Source organism: Gossypium arboreum, chromosome 1, assembly GCF_025698485.1.
Source record: "Gossypium arboreum isolate Shixiya-1 chromosome 1, ASM2569848v2, whole genome shotgun sequence".
Classification (NCBI taxonomy): Eukaryota; Viridiplantae; Streptophyta; class Magnoliopsida; order Malvales; family Malvaceae; genus Gossypium; species Gossypium arboreum.
In genome coordinates, this window is record NC_069070.1 from 8,467,877 (window position 1) to 8,488,043 (window position 20,167).

Here is a 20,167-nt window from a genome sequence, read left to right on the forward strand (position 1 = left end):
CCATGTTCTTGGAGCTTGCTTCAAGCCGTAGAGTGCCTTCTTCAGTTTGTAAACATACTCATGATGGATCTTGTTCTCAAAACCTCTTGGTTGCTTCGTGTAAATGTCCTTGTCAAGTTCTCCATGTAAGAAAGCATTCTTGACATCCATCTGTCACAACTTCTAAGACTTTCTAGTGGCTAATGCTAGTAATACTCGAACAGTTGTGATTTTTGCCACCGGGCTAAATGTTTCTTCATAATCTAACCCATATTGTTTTGAGAAACACTGAGTAACAAGTTGAGCCTTATACCTTTCAATTGAGCCATCTAGTCGGGTCTTCACCTTGTAAACCCATTTACAAGATATTGGCTTCATTTCTTTTGGCTTTGGCACTAAGTCCTATGTTTGATTTTCTTTTAATGCCTTAATCTCTTCTTCCATAGCTTTCTGCCACTTAAGGCTTTGTGCTGCTTCTTCATAAGTATATGGCTCAATAGGTATAGACTCATCTATAAGGGCAGTGTTGGCATACCTTGGGTTAGGCTGCCTTGAGGTTGTTGATCTTTGTAATTCTTTTGTAGGCTCCTTGACTTTTGTTTGTCTTGGATGAAACTACTCAGATGTAGGTTGATGTATGTTGGTTTTCTATGGACTCTTGTCCTTAGAGGGTAATCTTTCTCTTTTCTCATTTGGATATGATGCTTGTTCTTTACCTAGTTCTTTATTTTCTTTTAGAACTTTTTTTAAGTCATGAGATTCCAAAATCTTGATCTTCTGAGGTGACCACCATGAACAAACTTCATCAAACACCACATTTCTTGAAGTGCGGCACTTGCCTGTGGTTAGGTCACAACATCTTCAACCTTTTCATGCATCATCATAACCGACGAAGATGCATCAAATTTTCTTCTTGTCAAATTTGCTCCTTAAGTAATTTAGAACAAAAACATAACATACACAACCAAATACCTTGAAATGGTTGACAATTGGCTTGATCTTCCATAGTATCTCATATAGTGAAATGAATCCCAACTTAGCTTGTGGTAGCCTATTAATCACATAGGCTGCCATTTTCATACACTCTCTCAAAATCTTCCTAGTACACTCTTAGGAAGAAGCATGCTTCGACAAGTTTTAGTAAGGTGACGATTCTTGTGCTCTACGACTCTATTTTGTTGTAGAGTATTGGGGCAAGTCAATTGGAGTATGATCTTAAGCTTCTCAAGATAGATAGTGAACTTAGTAGATATATATTCTCTCTCATTATCAATGCATAGGCACCGAGTTTTCTTATTAAGTTCATTATCTATATTCTTGTTAAGCTCATTGAATTTCATAAAAGTCTCTAGCTTTTCCTTCATAAAGTAAATCTACACATATTTTGAGAAGTCATGGATAAATGTCACTATATACTTAATACCTCCAAGTGATGATTGCTTCACTAAGCCAAAGACATATAAGTGTATGGGCTTTAGTGGTGTTTTGGACTGATGCTCTGACTCCTTAAATGTCAATTGCTGAGCCTTGCCAAATTGACATCTAGCATATACTATATCTGCTCAGATGTCCACTTGAGGAAGTCCTCTTAATATGTCAGTCTTTATCATTTCATTCAGCTTGTTGTATTTTACATGTCCAAGATGCTCATGCCAAAGATCAACTCTGTCATTCTTCTAAGTCTTATCCACATATGTTGACTCTGTACATAACATATAAACTGACTCTGTTCTTTTTCCTTTCATAATGTGAGTGTTAATGACCTTCACTTTTTGAAATACAGTTACATCTTCAGGCTCAAAGAGAACATAATTCTTTTTTTCTGTTAGTTGAGGTATTTGTAACACCCCTAATCCTTATCTGTCGCCGGAATAGGGTCACAGAGCATTACCAGAGTTTACAGATCAATTACAAAAAAATTTATATCATTTACTATTTATATTCGAAATTAATCATATTTTCCCTTAAATGGGCCATCGAGGCCCAAAATATGCATTTAGATCAAATCGGGACTAAACCGAGAACTCAAAAAAATTTTCGCGAAATTTTAAAATTTTTCTTAGGTGTAGGTGACACACACCCGTGTGGCCAGACTGTATGTCTCACACTGCCAAGTGGTACACCCTTGTCCCAAACCATGTGGGCATTCGATGTGAGGCACATGGTCGTGTCCTAGCCCGTATTCAAATTAGGGTAGCTACTGACTTGGGTCACACGGCCAAGCCACATGCCCGTGTGCTAGGCCACGTGAACAATTTATTTTACATTAATTAGGTGCAAGGGTCACATGGCCAAGTTACACGCTTGTGTGCTAGGTCGTGTGTCACATACGGCTGAGACACACACCCGTGTCTCTGCTCGTGTGAAAATACCTGAGCATTTTGTTTCTCAATTTTAAAGATGAAGGGGACACACGGTCAAACCACACACCCGTGCGTATGGCTGTGTGTCACACACGGTTGAGACACAAGCCCGTGTGTCTGTTCGTGTGGATGAAAATAGGTCATTTTCAAGGTCACTTTTCTCACCCAAATTTGCCTTTTACCTACAACAACACTTGAATACATTCACCAACCAATTCAAGACATTAAAACTAATCTTATGCATGATATATCATCACATGTATTCATGTATTCAAACTTACCTATTTGTATAAACATATAAATTTACCAAAATTCAATCTAATCATACCAAGCACATATTTATATTAATCATATTATACCCTCATACATTTACATCAAACAAGTCATCACTAGCCATTCCAATGGCTAGTTACAACCAACCATATATATACTATCATTGGCCAATTTAACCTATACATACCATTATACTAAAATAAGTTTACTATTTATACCAAAACGAATTGAAGGATAGTGTGATGATGCTCCGACTGATTTCAACTTTTATGAGCTTCCGAGCACTATAAAACAGGGGAAATAAAACAAGGTAAGCTTTTAAGCTTAGTAAATTCATATAATGGGAAATAAACTTACCATTTATTAGCTTTTAAAATAATCTTACAAGTGCATCCAAAATCAAGTAAATCAATATCTAAATACACATACATCCTCATCAAACATGTTAGTTATATAATTCACATAAGTTTCAAGAAACAAGAAAAAGCTCATCCTTATGCAATTTCCACATACATGTATTTATCATATCAAGTATACAATAATCATGTACATATTATATCTTTATATTTCAAGTATTTCTCATAGTAATTCATCTTGAAATTCATATCATCTCATATCATAACTGTAAAAAAAAAAAAAATAAAGAACACACAAATTTTACGTGGAGACCCTTTCAGGAACGGGTAGAGAAGAAGAAAATTCACTATGTCGAAAAATTTGAATTCAATACAAGAGGAATAGACTATGTCTATTTATAGGCTTGTAAAGCCATATTCTAGTAGGATTGAAACACCTTATCCTAAGCAATATAAAATAGATGAAGTTTAATAAGGTTTAAAAACCTTATTCTAAAATAAAATAAAAAAAGTCTAGTTCTATATGGATTTTACTTTTATTTTATTTTCCATCGTATTTTATTTAAATAAGAATTTGGGTCACTTAATTCTAACAATCTCCGCCTTGACACAAATTCTCAATGAACAAGTTCTTCATCGTGAACCTTCAATAAACAAGTTCTCCACCTCTTCCATAAAACCCCTTAAGGGTTTAACTTCAACAATGAACACCAACCAAGTCTAAGCAATGCTCAAACTTGGATATAGGAACTGACTTAGTCATCATATCTGCAAGATTTTCATGAGTACTAATTTTGCTCACAACAATATCACCACGAGCAATAATATCATGAACAAAATGATATTGAACGTTAATGTGTTTGTTCTCTCATGAAACATTTGATCTTTTGTAAGAAAGATAGCACTCTGACTGTCAAAAAATACTGTGCTGATTTGAAGGTCTTCATTGAGTTCACTAAAGAGTCCCTTCAACTAAATAGCTTCTTTACAAGATCGCCATGTACTCAGCTTCAGTGGTAGACAAAGCGACTGTAGACTGCAAAGTGGCTTTCCAACTGATTGCACAACCTATGATTGTAAAGACATAACCTGTGAGAGATCTTCTTTTATCAAGGTCTCCAGCAAAATCAGCATCAACATACCCTATGAGTCCATCTCTAGTTCTTCCAAACTGTAAGCAAACATCAGTAGTACCTCGTAAGTATCTTAGAATCCACTGAACTGTTTTCCAGTGTTCTTTACCGGGATTCGCCATGTATCTGCTAACTGCACTGACTGCATATGATAAATCTGGACATGAACAAACCATAACATACATGAGAGATCCCACTACACTAAAGTATGGAACATGTGACATGTACTCAATCTCATCATCTGATTGTGGAGACAAAACTGATGAAAGTCTGAAATGGGCTGCTAAAGGAGTACTAACAGGCTTAGCACTCTGCATATTGAACCTGCAAAGAACTTTTTCAATATACCCCTTCTGACTTAGGTACAATTTACTTATTTTTCTATTTTTGAGAATCTCCATTCCAAGTATCTTCTTTGCTGGTCCTAAATCTTTCATCTCAAATTCTTTACTTAGTTGGGTTTTTACATTTCTTATCTCTCCTTTATCTTTTGCTACTATCAACATGTCATTAACATAAAGAAGTAGATACACAAAAGAACCATCACTGTTTTTCTTAAAGTAAACACAACTGTCAAAACTACTTCTTTTGAAATCATAAGAAGTCATAAAGGAATCAAACCTTTTGTACCACTGTCTTGGTGACTGTTTCAAACTGTAAAGGGACTTTTTCAGCAAGCAAACATAGTCCTCTTTTTCTGAGACTATAAAACCCTCTGGTTGTTGCATGTAAATATCCTCCTCAAGTTCTTCATGCAAAAATGTAGTTTTTACATCTAACTACTCAAGCCCCAAATCATGCATGGCCAATACCAAGCAAAGCTCGAATCGAACTATGCTTAACAACTGGAGAGAACACATCTGTAAAGTCCATTCTTGGAATTTGACTGTAACCCTTTGCAACAAGCCTTGCTTTATATCTAGGTTCTTCAACTCCTGGAGTCCCTTCTTTCTTTTTAAACACCCATTTACAACGAACAACCTTTTTACCTTTAGGAAGTTTCACAAGGTCCTATGTTCTATTTTTGTGGAGTGATTCCATCTCTTCTTGCATAGCAAACATCCACTTTTCTGAGTCTTCACATTAACCCTCGAATAATTAGATGGCTCTTGATTCGCATCTATATCTTCAGCCACATTTAAAGCATAAGCAACTAGATCAGCCTCGGCATACTTCTTTGGAGGTTTAATTTCTCTTCTAGTTCTGTTTTTGGCGATAGAGTATTGTGGTGAAGAAGCAACTCTATTCTCAATTTTTGTTCTGGCTTGAGGAGTTGACTCTGTATTAATCTGATGCTCCACCTGCTTTTGATTTTCTTTATTGGAAGAGTCTTTAAGAGATAAGTTAGGTAGCATAGCAGTTTCATCAAAAACAACATCTCTGCTAATCACAACTTTTCTATTTTCAGGACACCATAACTTATACCCATTTACACCAGCTTTATAACTAAGAAAAACACATTTAATGAATCTTGGTTCCAATTTTCCATTATCAACATGAGCATACGCAGGACACCCAAAAATATTTAAATTAGAATAATTAGCAGGATTACCAGACCATACCTCTTGTGGAGCCTTTTTCTCAATGGCAACGGATGGAGATCTGTTGATTAAAAAACATACAGTAGAGGCTACTTCTGCCCAAAATGACTTTGATAAGTTGGCATTTGACAACATACATCGAACCTTCTCCATGAACGTTCTGTTCATTTGTTCTGCAATGCCGTTTTGCTGTAGAGTATGACGAATTGTCAAGTGTCTCATGATCCCTTCTAACTTGCACAATCTATTAAACTCATCAGAACAGAACTCTAAGCCATTGTCTGTGCGGAGGTATTTTATCTGTTTTCCCGTCTATTTTTCAATCATAATTTTTCAAGACTTAAATGCAAAAAACACATCGCTTTTCTACTTCAGAAAGAATGCCCAAACTTTTCCGGAAAAATCATCAATAAAGGTTAGCATATAGTTAGCTCCACCTCTCGAAGGCACTCTGGATGGCCCCCACAGATCAGAATGAATATACTCCAATATTCTCTTCATGTTATGGATTCCTCTAGTGAACCGAACTCTCTTTTTCTTCCCAAAAACATAGTGCTCACAGAAATTTAGTTTGCAAATTCCTTGCCTATCAAGAAGTCCTCTTTTACTCAATTCTACCATGCCATTCTCACTTATATGCCCTAGGCGCATATGCCAAAGTTTAGTAATATCATCATCTGACAAGGAAGAAGAAGTGACAGCTGCATCACCAGTAACAGTAGAACCCTGCAAAACATATAACTTGGAAGTTTTTCTTTGCCCTTTCATCACAACAAGGGAACCTTTAGAAATCTTTAAAATCCCACTTTTAGCTGTATATCTGTACCCTTTTGAATCAAGAGTACTCAACGAAATTAAATTTCTCTTCAATTCTGGAACATGTCGTACCTCACTAAGTGTTCTGACAACTCCATCAAACATCTTAACTTTAACTGTTCCAACACTTGTGATTTTACACGAAGCATTATTTCCCATCAAAACAACACATTCAGATACTATTTCGTAAGTTGTAAGCCAATCTCGATTGGGACTCATGTGGAAGGTGCAGCCTGCATCAAGTATACATTCCTCGCTTACTTTAGAATCATTGATAGAAGCAACTAGAAGTTCACCATCACTGTAATCTTCTACAACATCAGCTTCACCGGAATTTTCTGGTTGTTTTTCCTTTTGATTCGTAGCCTCCCTTTTAATCTTATTTTGTAACTTATAGCACTCAGATTTAATGTGCCCTTTCTTCTTGTAGAAGTTACAAGTTTTACCTCTATTTGAAGACTTCGATCTACCTTTAGATTTACCATGAAGATTTCGTCCTGTGTCCTACCACGATCATCATTAGTATTTCGATCTTGTCTCTCACGAACAATGAGACCCTCTCCCTGAGAGTCGGGTTTAACCACAAATGCTTCATATTATCATACGAGGTTAAAGAATCATAAACCTCATCAACTGTGAGAGACTCGCGGCTATATAAAATTGTGTCTCTAAAGGTTGAATAAGACGGGGGCAACGAACAAAGTAGAATCAACCCTAGATCTTCCTTATCATATTGAACCTTCATGGCCTCCAAGTTTGAGAGAATTTCTTTAAATACTGTTAAGTGTTCGTGTACAGACGCACCTTCCTCCAAATGATGAGCATAAAGACGCTGCTTCATATGCAACTTGCTTGTTAGAGTTTTCGACATACATATTTGTTCTAGCCTCTTCCATAATACAGCGGCAGTCTTCTCTTTCATTACATCCTGCAAAATTTCGTTGGACAAATGCAGATGTAATTGTGTTAACGCCTTTCGATCCTTACGCTTCTTCTTTTCATCTGTTAATGTCGAAGGCATCTTATCTATCCCTAGCAGGGCATCCTCCAGATCCATCTGTGCAAGAACTGCTTGCATTTTAATTTACCACAACGCAAATCTGGTGTTGCGATCCAACAGCAAAATTTCGTGCTTCAAAGACGCCATTACCATGATCGAGATGAATAACCCGGAAGCTCTGATACCAATTTGTAAAAAAAATAAAATAAAATAAAGAACACACAAATTTTACGTGAAAACCCTTTCGGGAAAAAATCACTGGCAGAGGAGAAGAAAATTCATTATGTCGAAAAATTTAAATTCAATACAAGAGGAATAGACTATGTCTATTTATAGGCTTGTAAAGCCATATTCTAGTAGGATTGAAACACCTTATCCTAATCAATATAAAATAGATGAAGTTTAATAAGGCTTAAAAACCTTATTCTAAAATAAAATAAAAGCAGTCTAGTTCTATATGGATTTTACTTTTATTTTATTTTCCATCGTATTTTATTTAAATAAGAATTTGGGTCACTTAATTCTAACAATAACTTTACCCGTTGAATCATTTAAAATATCGATGGATACATGGGCAATACACATGAAGTGTACAATATGGTAAATCCGTCAACTCATATTCTAGAGTGCTTATAAAGCACATAAACAGGAAGCTTATCCGGGCTAAAACGAGAAGCTTATAAGAGCCATAACTGGGAAGCTCATGCGAGTCAATAATAGATAGCTTTTAGGAGCCATTAACAGGAAGCTCCGGATAGCCATATATTGGGAAGTTCAAGCGAGCCATATCGGGAAGCTCACAAAGAGCCAATTAATGGGAAACTCACAAAGAATCGTAATTGGGAAGCTCATAAGAGGTAAGGTGTGTCCACAACACATGAAGGATCACAACTTATTGGGACGCTCTGAAGAGCTATAACGGGAAGCTCACAAGAACCATCATACGGGAAACTTAGAATAGCTAATAATAGGATGCTCTTTCGAGCTATTGTGTGTCTGCAACATATGCAAGACCACAACCAATATAGGAGCCCAGTATCTAATCGAATTTTATGTATTTAAACGGGATTTAATATTTACCAAGCATTATCAGATTTATGAATTTATTTCCTAAACATACCAAATTCATAATTCAACATTCACATATAAAACATTTCACTCAAACGTATAAATATACATAATTTAGTTACACGAACTTACCTCGACACTTGTTTGTATACGAGAATATACTAATCCGATACTTTTCGATTTCCTCAATCCAACTCCGTACTAGGTCTATCTGGATCTATACGAGTAAATTTAACTCAATTTAATACAATTCATATTCAATTCAACTCAATTCACATTTTAGGCAAAAGTACCATTTTGCCCCTATACTTTTAATTAATTCAGATTTCGTCCCTAGGTTAGGAAAATGAAATTCATGCAATTTAATCCTTAATCCAAGCCTAGCCGAATTTTTCATATAACATTTACAGCCTATGTATTTCACAAAAATAAAAAACTTTTCATGAATTTTTCATATTTTCAATTTAGTCTCTAAATCACAATTTCATGAAAATTTCCTTTACAAAAGTTGTTTATCTATCAACAACCTTTCATTTTCTACCATAAATTTCAAAATTTCAGCATACTCATCCATGGAAAAAACTTTAATACTTTGATAACTTTACAAATTGATCCCCAAAATAGCTAGATTAGGTTATTACGATATCGAAAATATAAAAATTACTAAAAATGGGACAAAAATGCTTACCCAATTGAGCCAATTAAGCTTGCTTGAACTCTTTTCTCTTAGTTAGGGTTTCCATGTATTTTAATTTGGGGAAGATGATAAAATAAGATGATATTTGTTTATTATCATATTTAATTATTTCAATTTTCCAATTTAGTTCTTTTTTTATTCAATTTTCCATGGATGAATCATCATAAATATCTATTAACTTCTCTTAATGGTCTATTTAACTTATAAGGACCTCAAATTTTGAATTCCATAGCTATTTGATACTTCTAGCTACTAGAATTCAACTTTCACATTTTATGCAATTTAGTCTTTTCCCCCTAATTAAACATGAAATCGGTAAATTTTCTTAACGCAATTTTCATATGAATTCTTTACCATAATGCAAACCATGCAATAATATTAAATTAATTTTTCTTTTCAATTCGGATTTGTGGTCCCGAAACCATTATTCCGATTTCACTGAAAATGGGCTGTTACAGTATTGACAACAAATTTTTCTTCAAGTCAGGACAAGATAGACCTTTTTGAGTTGGAGCTGCCAAGAACCATACCTTGGAAGTGTTGTCTTCCCAATATGAGAAATAAACAACTTTGAATTGTTGGCTATCAACACCACTCTCATTCCTTTGTACTCATTCATGTCTTGCAACTTATTATCGTCACTGGTCATATGATTAGAGCATCCAAAATTCACGATCCAATCCTCCTTAGAGTCTATCTTTGAATCTATGGTTGCTACAAGAGTTGATTCATCCATGTCTTCAACTCTTCTTGATCCACTCCAACAAAAAATCCAACTTCTATATCCTATTATTCCTTATGGATGGATGCCTCCAGCGTGACCTCTTTCTTCTCCATTTTTGTGGTGGCCATATTTCCTTAGAAAGTTATCCTCTTAGGGAATTTGTACTCTCGATCAAAGTGGCCATTCTTGCTACAATTGAAACATTCACCACCTTGTCTTTTATCATTCTTCCCATGTTGTTGATGATAATCTTCTCTTTCATGTCGAGCTCCCTCTGAAGTGTTACTTCTCTCTTTTAGATGAAGCTTGACTCATTGTTTCCACTTTTTCTTCTCCATTCATTGTCTTTGAGACGTACCCTTCTTCTTGTTGCTGAATAATCCTTCTTTTTTGTCTTTTATAGTTACTCCACTCATATGTTTTGGCTAATGCCTCTTGATTAGCCAAAAGATTTTCCAGCTCCACCAAGGATGGTTGAGTAGGTCATTCTCTTACAGCGACCATAGACCAATTATACTCAGGTCTTAGGCCATGGATGACAGTTCTCTTCATCCTTTCCTTAACTTCTCCTCTAGTGCAGGTTGAGATGTCTCATGATAAATAGATTTCAACTTAGTGAAATATTGAGAAAAGGTTAAGTTTCCTTGTAAGATACCTACGAGCTCATTTTCTTAAAACTAGAGGCGTGCTTTATTCTTCTTCGAAAATAATTTTTCCAAAGTTTCTCAGGCTGTCTTCGGTGTCTTATCATCACGAATATGCTCCAATAGGTCTTCATCGATTATGGTTTTCAATACAAATGAAGCCTTTCCAGCCTTGATGTTCCATTTTATCAAGGCTTCAGCATTTTCCTTTGATGGAGGAGTTGTGTCAGTGCCAATGACTATTTCCCACAAATCTTGACCTTATAGGTAGGATTCTATGCAAGTCTGCCAATAGCCATAGTTGTCGTTATTAAGCTTCTTCATTCCATTACTCGTGCTGGCAAGATTTGCCATGGTCACTGACACCTGTTGTTAAGTAAACTTGCTCCCTGAACAATAAGCTTCACAATCTTTGACCGCACACTAGCAGAGACTCCCCTTAGTGCCTTTATGCCATACCAACCAATGCAAGTCCCTAGTGCTTACTGAAGCTTCCTTCACTAGTGATGGTCCTATATTGCTTGCTCGAATACCACTTGTTGGGAACTCAACAAGCCCAACACACCCACTATTAAGGACCTATAACCTACAGGTAATGTTACACCAACTCTCTGAAGTCAGTTAACCTTTTATATTCTAACTTCTGATTAAACTATAATACTCAAGTGGCAGGGCCGACCATATATTATTCAGGTGGAAGAACTGACCATATATCATTCAAGTGTCAAAGCTGACCATATATCATTTAAGCGGCAGAGCCGACCATATATAAAGCTAAACCAAGTGTACTAAGTGCTTAGAAACCTAAGGCTTCACCGAGACTTACAATTACAAGAGAAGAGAACATTTTTATTAATACACAATAAAATTACAATATGACACACACTTCTCTATTGCACAGACTTACAAGAATGAAAGCTCCTACCTCTATTTATAGCGTTTAGTGATCATTGGATTGTTGACACATATCAACATCCTTGTCATTAATTTTACAAATATCTAATAGCTAAAATGTTCATCTAGAATATCTAATCTTCTAGATAAAATCATATTTCTTTAATTTATATTTTAGATTCTTTCAAAGAAAATATCTCTTAAAGGATAAGTTTGGTTTTTATCTAGAAATAGCATTGGCCTTCAACACCGCTCAATATTCAACATGACTTATTATACTAAAAATCAAATAACTTGGTTCATGAGTCCATTTCATCATCTTCATCACTTATCTTTTCAATCTTCATCTCTTTCACTACTTATGTAGCATCACTTCTTCTTGTTCCTTTCAGGATTCAGATCAATACATCCATTTTTTGCCCAGTCTTTGCATTGACTAACCCTCTATTATTCTCAATCCGATACACTGACTCACTTCTATTTAGAGCATTAATGTAAACTGTCGAGTTCACATCAATTTCTTCATTCACAAGTATCCTTGATAACTCGGTCAAAACTTTCTTCTCAAGCAATCTCCTAATAAGTCTTGCACAATAAACTTATATCAAAAGTTAAAAAAAAAAGACATTGTTACTATTCAACCGTACCGTCAATTATATTTGAATATGTATAAGATATAAATGTTAATACTTACTGGATCATAAATCTCAGCAAGAATATAGTCCAATGCTAAATCTACTACAACCAATGCAATACCCCTTTTAGCAAGGCAGCTTGCAACATCCTTTTATTTGCAATCTAGCAACTTTCCTCAATTGCTTATGTGATAGAGGGTTGAAAACGATGACCTCATCGAGCTTGTTAAGCAAATCTAGTCTAAAGTGTCGCCTTACCTGTCAAAAAATCAAAATTATAATGTTAGTACTACTACTTCAAAACATTATATGACAAAGGTATATGGTGCTAGAAATAGGTCATTTAACTACCTCTTGCATGACTTGATTGCGAGCAACTTGTATTGTACATTTCCTGCTAAGTCCTAAAAGAAGATGTTTGACTCTAAGGTTTGATGTCAGGATGATCACAATATTTTTGTAATCTACAGTGTAGCCCTGGCCACCGGTAACTGACTATCATTGATGCAATCTCTCAAAATTGAATAGAACTTTGAAAATAAATCGACGAGACTGGTATCCGATAGTAAGTAGAATGCATGATTTTGTTATGATTTGTCTTGATTTAGAAACAATAGGATGGACACCTTGACTCGAAGCACTTGAAGACTTCAGGATCTGAAGTTATTTAGAACCCCTACTTGCTTAAACTTACAAACTACCTGAACCTTGTTATGTTAAAGTCACCACACTCCAGGATGGATGGAACAGAGTGATAAGTCAAATGATAAATGTTACAAAACCTTAATTTTTGATAAGTTCAAATTAGTTCAATGAATAACCAAGAAAAAATTTTCACAAATAAAAATGTATGTTATAATTGGTCAAACCTTACAAATGACATGTTTCGAGCTATTTATAGAACTAAAAAACTAAAAAAACCACATTCGACCATTAAAGGTTGTCCATGCTTAAATTGAATACATTCATGTATAGTGTAGGTTCATTGAATGGTTGAAAGGTCAAGTTCTTCCTCCTTTTCCGTACATGTATTCTTATGATGGAAGAAATCTTCACATGCTTTGAATGAACACCAAGGGACTCATTCATCTCCTTTGACCATACATGAATGTAACACCCTGATTTTGGGCCTAGTCGGAACAGTGGTTTCGGGACCACAAATCCGACAATGGAAATTTTATTTTTATTATATTTTTATGGTCTACAATTCCACGGAATAATTTCTTGAAATTTTTTTTCGAAAATTTTGACGTTCGGGCACTTAATTTAGTCAAAAGGACTAAATCATAAAAAGTGTAAAAGTTGAGTTCTATATACTAGAGGTGTCATTAAATGGAATTAGATCATTGGTTAATTTCTGGACAAAAATAGACATGAAATGGGTGTAATAAAATATTTTTAAGTTAGGGATATTTTGGTAAACTAATAATTAAAAGAATTAAAAAGGGAAATAAGCCAAATTAGCTATCATCTTCTTTATTCAACCATTTCTACCTGCAGCAGCCAGGGTTAAGGTTTTTTCAAACTCCCAAGCTTGATTGTAAGTGCTCCCTAGCCTCGTTTCTAAAGTTCTTTACATTTTTGAAATCCCGATAACTTGGTTAAGATTATTCTAGCAATAATTTAACCTAGGCTTTATATTTGAAAAAATGCTCGTAGGTGAAATATGTTTATTTTGATGTTTTATGGTAGAATATGAAGCTTGAAATTGTGTTAAACAACTTTTACTAAGCGATTTTACGTGAAAACGAGTAAAACGACATAATTGGTAAAAATACCTAATGTTCATAAGTACATGTTAGAGTGTGAATTTGATGTTGCTATAGAAGAGAAAAATGATAAGCATGTCATAAAACATAAGGAAATAGGATGAAGTTTAATTTACGAGCCTAGGGGAAAAAATGTAATTTTGACAAAGTTTTGGGGCAAAATTGTAATTTTAAAAAAATATGATTTTGGGTTAATTTGAATAATGTGAGTCCTAATTAGGCTATATTTGAAATGATAGAGCAAGGAAAAATTGAAATTCAAGCTAAAACTGGAAAATATCAGGTTGTGGACAAAATGGTAAAAATGGTCATTTTCGCATACGAGGTAAGTTCATATGATTTTTAATAATGCAATGTGTAATTTAATGTTATTTCCTTGATATTAAATAAGATGTAAGTTTATGTGTAAATGTGGTAACATAATTGTCATTTTAAGTAATTTAATGATATTTATATGATATGATGATTATTATCATGAAATCATATGCTTTGTGGTTATTATTGAGTAATATGCAAAATTATGTGAATTACTTGATAAATATGAAATGCTACTAAGTATTGGTTCCAACATTCCGTGAAAGACGACAAAGATGTGTGATCGAGGAAAATCCCGTTTGAACCTTAGGAATAGATTAGGATACAAGTGACATGTCACTGGAATATTTGAGTTCCGAACTCGTTGAGTTGAGTCCGAGTTCGTGAGATGTAACTAGGCATCCAAACTCGTTGAGTTGAGTCCGAGTTCACTTATGGATGCGCACACCCGAGCTCGTTGAGTTGAGTCTGAGTTCACTTATGGGTGGGTTACATGGTAGCTTAGCTACACATATATTACGCAGGCTATTGAGTTTGTCTAGCTATGGGCATGACACTTATCTAGCTATGGGCACGACACTTATGTGCATGTATTCCGTGTATCCGATTATATTCCGAGTGTTCAACGGATAATTTGGCGAAGTATTCATTGATGATCTCAATGAGATAAGCTATTGGTGAGTATGTCTTTGAGTTATGTTACAAGTTGTACAGGTATGTACACTAAACTTATGTGTGATGCCTTGACATGTGATGATCTATGATGTATATAGTATTTGGTGACTATTATGAAAATGATATGATTTGGAATAAATCTTTGATACTTGATGACATTGAGATTATGGATTTATGCTTATGAAGCATAATTATGTGTTCTTACCATTATGAATGAAATGATATTGTATGGATTTGGTGAATAATAGTAATGAATGAGTAAATTTAGCCTTGACAGTTTTGGGTTATTGCAGTGGTGCAACTTTGTAAATTCACCAAAAATTGTGGAAATTGCATTAGGGGCTGAATGGTTAAAGCCCAATGAGTCTAGTTTCACATAGAAGAAACTGTATATGCAATCGAAATTTATATTATGAGATATTTAAATTGTTGTGAGACAGAGTCTGAATGACTTTGTGATCCCCTATTTCGATTTGAGAAAATCATTAAAAATTGTATAAAAATAATTATAGGTTGTAATTTATATTATTAAAATCCTTAATGAGTCTATTCTCTATAAAGATAGATGAGAGCATTATTCAAATTCTGTACTATGAGAAAAATAATTTTTAGTGAAGAGAGGTCAGAACTGTTGGACAGCAAAACAGGGGAAACTTTAATGAATAAACTGTACTAATTGGCTTAATAAAAAATTCTAGAAATTTTATAGGAGAAAGGTATATGAGTCTAGTTTCAAGGAAAATTAACGAAACTTAATTTGGAGTCTCGTAGCTCCAGATATAAATTAATTAGTTACTGTAACTCGGTAAAACAACTTAACCTGAAAAAGAGTAAATTGTACAATTATGATGTTTTACCTTAAAAAAAAACAAAAAACATGTGGGTAATTGCTTATTAACTTCATATGGACTTACTAAGCGTAACGCTTACCCCTCCTCTCTACTTCTTCAATTTTGACAGGTCGGCTCGGGGTTGGAGATCGTCGGAGGCAAAATCACACTATCAAGCTATCATTTTTGGGAGAATTAATTCAAATATTAGAAATATCAAGTGAGTGACATGTATAGGAAGTTGGTTTGTGATATGTATTATTATTATGACTTTGACCATACGTATCAGTCTGCATTGAGTTATCGTATATGTTCATGAGATGTGGTCCTTATCCATTATGGTTTGTAAGTTTAATTAATCATGCCATGTCCTATGTTTTGACGTGATGATATAGTTAGCTTTGTTTGTTATGCATGACTGGTAATACATCAGGTAAGTTAAATGCAGGCCAGTGGATTATGAATTAAATGGAAATGAGTAATGTTGCATTGAATATGGATGTTTAATGGACAAATTGGTAACTACATTATGATGGTATAAAATGAGAATAAGATTTAGCATGTCTAGTTCTAGTTAATGTAAGAATGTATATTATATACAGGATGGTAAGCAAAAATGTTTAAAGTGAATGACATGTTATTGCATGATTACGGATGTGTAAGTGCTCATTTATGCCACGTTATATGTCTTTAAATATGAGTCTATGCATGTCTTCGAAAAGCTTTGAATTAAATGAAATTTATGACCCGGTTTTCGTCTATGTGTATAGTTAAGTCTGGTAATGCCTCGTACCCTATTCCGGCCTTGGATATGGGTAAGGGGTGTTACAATGAATATGCATGGGACATTCATTCTTCATAAATGTTGCATTAAAAGCTGGCATGTTCATGAACTAGTGTAACACATCTTTTAGATTCATCCTCCCAACTCGTGCTTGCATGTGGAAATTCAATGTGCTAAATTTAATGTTGTACTTCCCCCTTGGATGTTCATTTTTTCAAACTTACGATTATCAAAACCACTCGACTTTAGGGACAAACCACTTATACTTAACTATTCATTCATTTAGCAAAAATTATCAAATCAAAATTTAATAAAACACTATAATCAACTCGTAAATATTATTAAACACTATTTACAACTCACTCATCGAATTTGTGACCCCGAAACCACTATTCTCGACACCACTGAAAAACGAGCTATTACAAGTACAATTAAACTTGAAGAGCTAGAGTCGAGCTAGGAGACCTCTCATCTCATCACATCTTCAAGGGTAACAAGTGTAGGTACTATATTTTAAGTTGAAATGGCATGTACATAGATAGACCAAATGTGTTCCCAAGTGTTAGGGACTAAAATGTAAACTCTTAAAACTCTATTTATTTTGGTATTTTAAATATAAGTATTTTGGTTCTAAATAAAATAAATTATTGATGGTCATATGTATGCCGGTTTAATAATGTGATAATTTGGTTGATTTGGGGTTGTTTTGAATTGCTTCAAGGCATTTTGATATGATTTTAAATGTTGTAAAAAATCCAAAACTTTGTAAGGGTTTTAGAAAAAATTTTCAAATGGTTTTGAGCAAAAATTTCCCAAAGTATTGATACTAGGGGATCAGGTATCAATACCTATATTTACATTGGTGTAAATAACAAGTCAGAATGCTATTTTAGTATCGATATTGAAGGCTAGGTATCGATACCTACGCCTAAGGTATCGATACCTTTATCAAAATTTGAATTTTTTGGAGTTCTAGAATGTTATTTTGGTGTCAATATTGTGCAGAGGTATAGATAAAAGGTATCAGTACCTAGCTATATGTATTGAGGGAAAGGATTGTATGAAACAGTGACGCCACATCATCTGTATCCCTTTCCAATAGTTTTATGCCACATCAATATTCTTATACTGAATTTCAGGATTTTATCCTGAATTTTAGTATTTTAATTTGGATTTGATTTTTTTCAGGATAAAATCCTGAAATTCAGGATAAGAGTACTGATGTGGCATGAAACTATTGGAAAAGGATACAGATGACATGGCGTCACTGTTTCATACAATTATTTCCCTATGTATTGATACTTGATCCCTGTTTTAAGTAAAAATAATTTTTAAATCATTTCCAAACACAATTGAACGTCCATTAATGACCCTAGATGTTTATAATAATAATTTTTGGGTTAAATAAGTTAAAACATTATGGGTAAATGCTTAAATTACACAGGGTTTAGCCAAAACTGCTTTGACACCGAATGTAATAGTCTTATATTAAGTCCATACTGTCAAGCCAAGTATAGGGGTGTTACAAAATTGTACTTAGTTACGGGTGAAAAGTTAGATAAACCTTGAAATGAAAATATATTTACCATATTAATTGCATAGGTGTTCGCATAACAAGGTTCATAGACAAATTATCACTAGGGTTTGTATAGGAGGTGTTCACATAACAATGTTAGGAGACAGATTATCACCAAGCATTCGCATAGGTGGTTTGTAGAAGTGTTCGCATACAAGTTCTCACATCTTGACCTTTATTGGCATTTCCACTCTAGCTTAAACTCCTAAGATATAGAAAAATAACAATAGAAACCATAAGTTTTCTTGACTAAGTTCAAATACAAAAAACCATACTGAGTTTAAACCCCAAAACCATATTGAGTTCAGACCCCAAAACATGTATTCTACCTATAGATATTAAACATGTCCATTGATTCACTCTACTCCTCTAACAACCCTTCACTCGCAAACTTACTTAAAAGCTCCATCTTCTTCCTTTCTACAATTATTCTCTCAATCTCTTTTTCACTAGGCAAGGACACGTGCACAAAAAATTCCCTCTTCTTATTCTTCCTCACTTTCTCCTCCCTCTCCATGCTCTCCTCCTCCACCACATCCTCAAACAAAACCTCTCTCGCAGCAGCTCCCATGCTAACCACTTCGTTTGTCCCTTTCTTTGCCTCTTTCCTAATCTCCTCTACTTTTCGCACTTACTCCTCGGCTTCAGCCCTCATCTTCGCCTCTGTTGGCCCCTCCACTCTAGTTAAAACTCCATCCTCTTTATCCTTATACCCATAATAACTTGCATCAATACCTTTATAAATATCATATCTAGTTCTCCTTTTTCACAACTCCAATGGCTTATCAAACAAGTCCCTAACTCCTGACAACTTCATTGCAGCTTCGAAATACTGATACCCAGGGCCACGTCTGCTAGGGTTCAAAACATGCACAATGTTCCCTTCTAAATCCGTCATTTTAGGGGTGTGTTTGGCAAAAGGCTATCGTGTTCAACGATATGTCATTCCAAATGTGACTTTCTATTGTATAAGCTTATTGATCTTGTCGTTAAAGTTGCAGAGTCGATGTTCCCTGAGGCCTTTGTTCTGAATCTTCGCGACCTTGTGGCTGATCTCTCGCATGATTTGTTGATGCCATTTGTCGGCCTCGGCGAGGTCGTGACACTTAAAAGAAAGGAAATGGCGACATTCTTTGGGCTTCTTTTTTTTCCTTCACTCTTAGGGTTATGAATTGATTTAGCATCGACTAGGCTTTCTCTTCATTTTGAGCCATACTACAATTGAGGATATTTAAAGGCCAAAAATCCAATTCCAATTAAATATTGGAACTATTCATGGGTTTACAAATTACACCGCAGAACTTGAAAAGTCTAGCATACTTAAAGCAATTCTTAACCACTCACACTGAAAAACATGACAGTTAACATAATTATGACGAATCCCAGATCACTCACTGAAAATTGAGAATTAAAAAAGTTTAACTTTGCCTTTATCCTTGCTAGTAGATGGTCCGACTGGTTCGCGACATACACAAACACACAGATTATTTAGACAAACAAAACTTATAAAATTCACACATGTATGCAAACCTAGCTTTTTGGACAATCAAACCTAACAAGATAGAGACTTACCCTGATTGCTACGAACTTGGTTCAGAACAGAGACTTGACGGCAAAATATTCGATGAGAGATTTCTCATAGACTTAAGAATCCTGGAAATCTTAGATTCCCTTCTTTACTTAGGAAAGACGTTACTTGCACATAAAGTATTCCTAAATACTTCATATCTTTATTTCCTAATTTGAACATGACTCTATCTTAATATGCTTAGTGTCCTTTGATGATTGCATGAATATCAAGAAGTAAAAACTTAAAACAAAAGCCAATTTAAACAAGACCACCTCAATTGCCCTTCCATTCATTTTTAACCAATGTCCCCTTTCAATTTTTTAATCATTACGGTCAAGTTAAGCTATCCATGAAAAAAAATTTATACCAAATTAAATATACTACCTGTTTTATAAGTAAAATCTGCTAGAGCTCCCAAGTGTCATTTGAGTGGGTATTTCGATCAAGGTTTTCAGAGGAAATGAAAACAGCAGCCTATTATTACTTAGGACATCATTTAAACCAGCCCAAACAGAGACACCAAAT

General features: G+C 34.6%; 1 pseudogene; it reads right to left on the bottom strand.

The window, feature by feature from the left end:
• Positions 1-18,397: 18,397 nt before the first annotated feature.
• LOC108482836 (uncharacterized) lies at positions 18,398-19,286 on the bottom strand (annotated as a pseudogene).
• Positions 19,287-20,167: the final 881 nt, after the last annotated feature.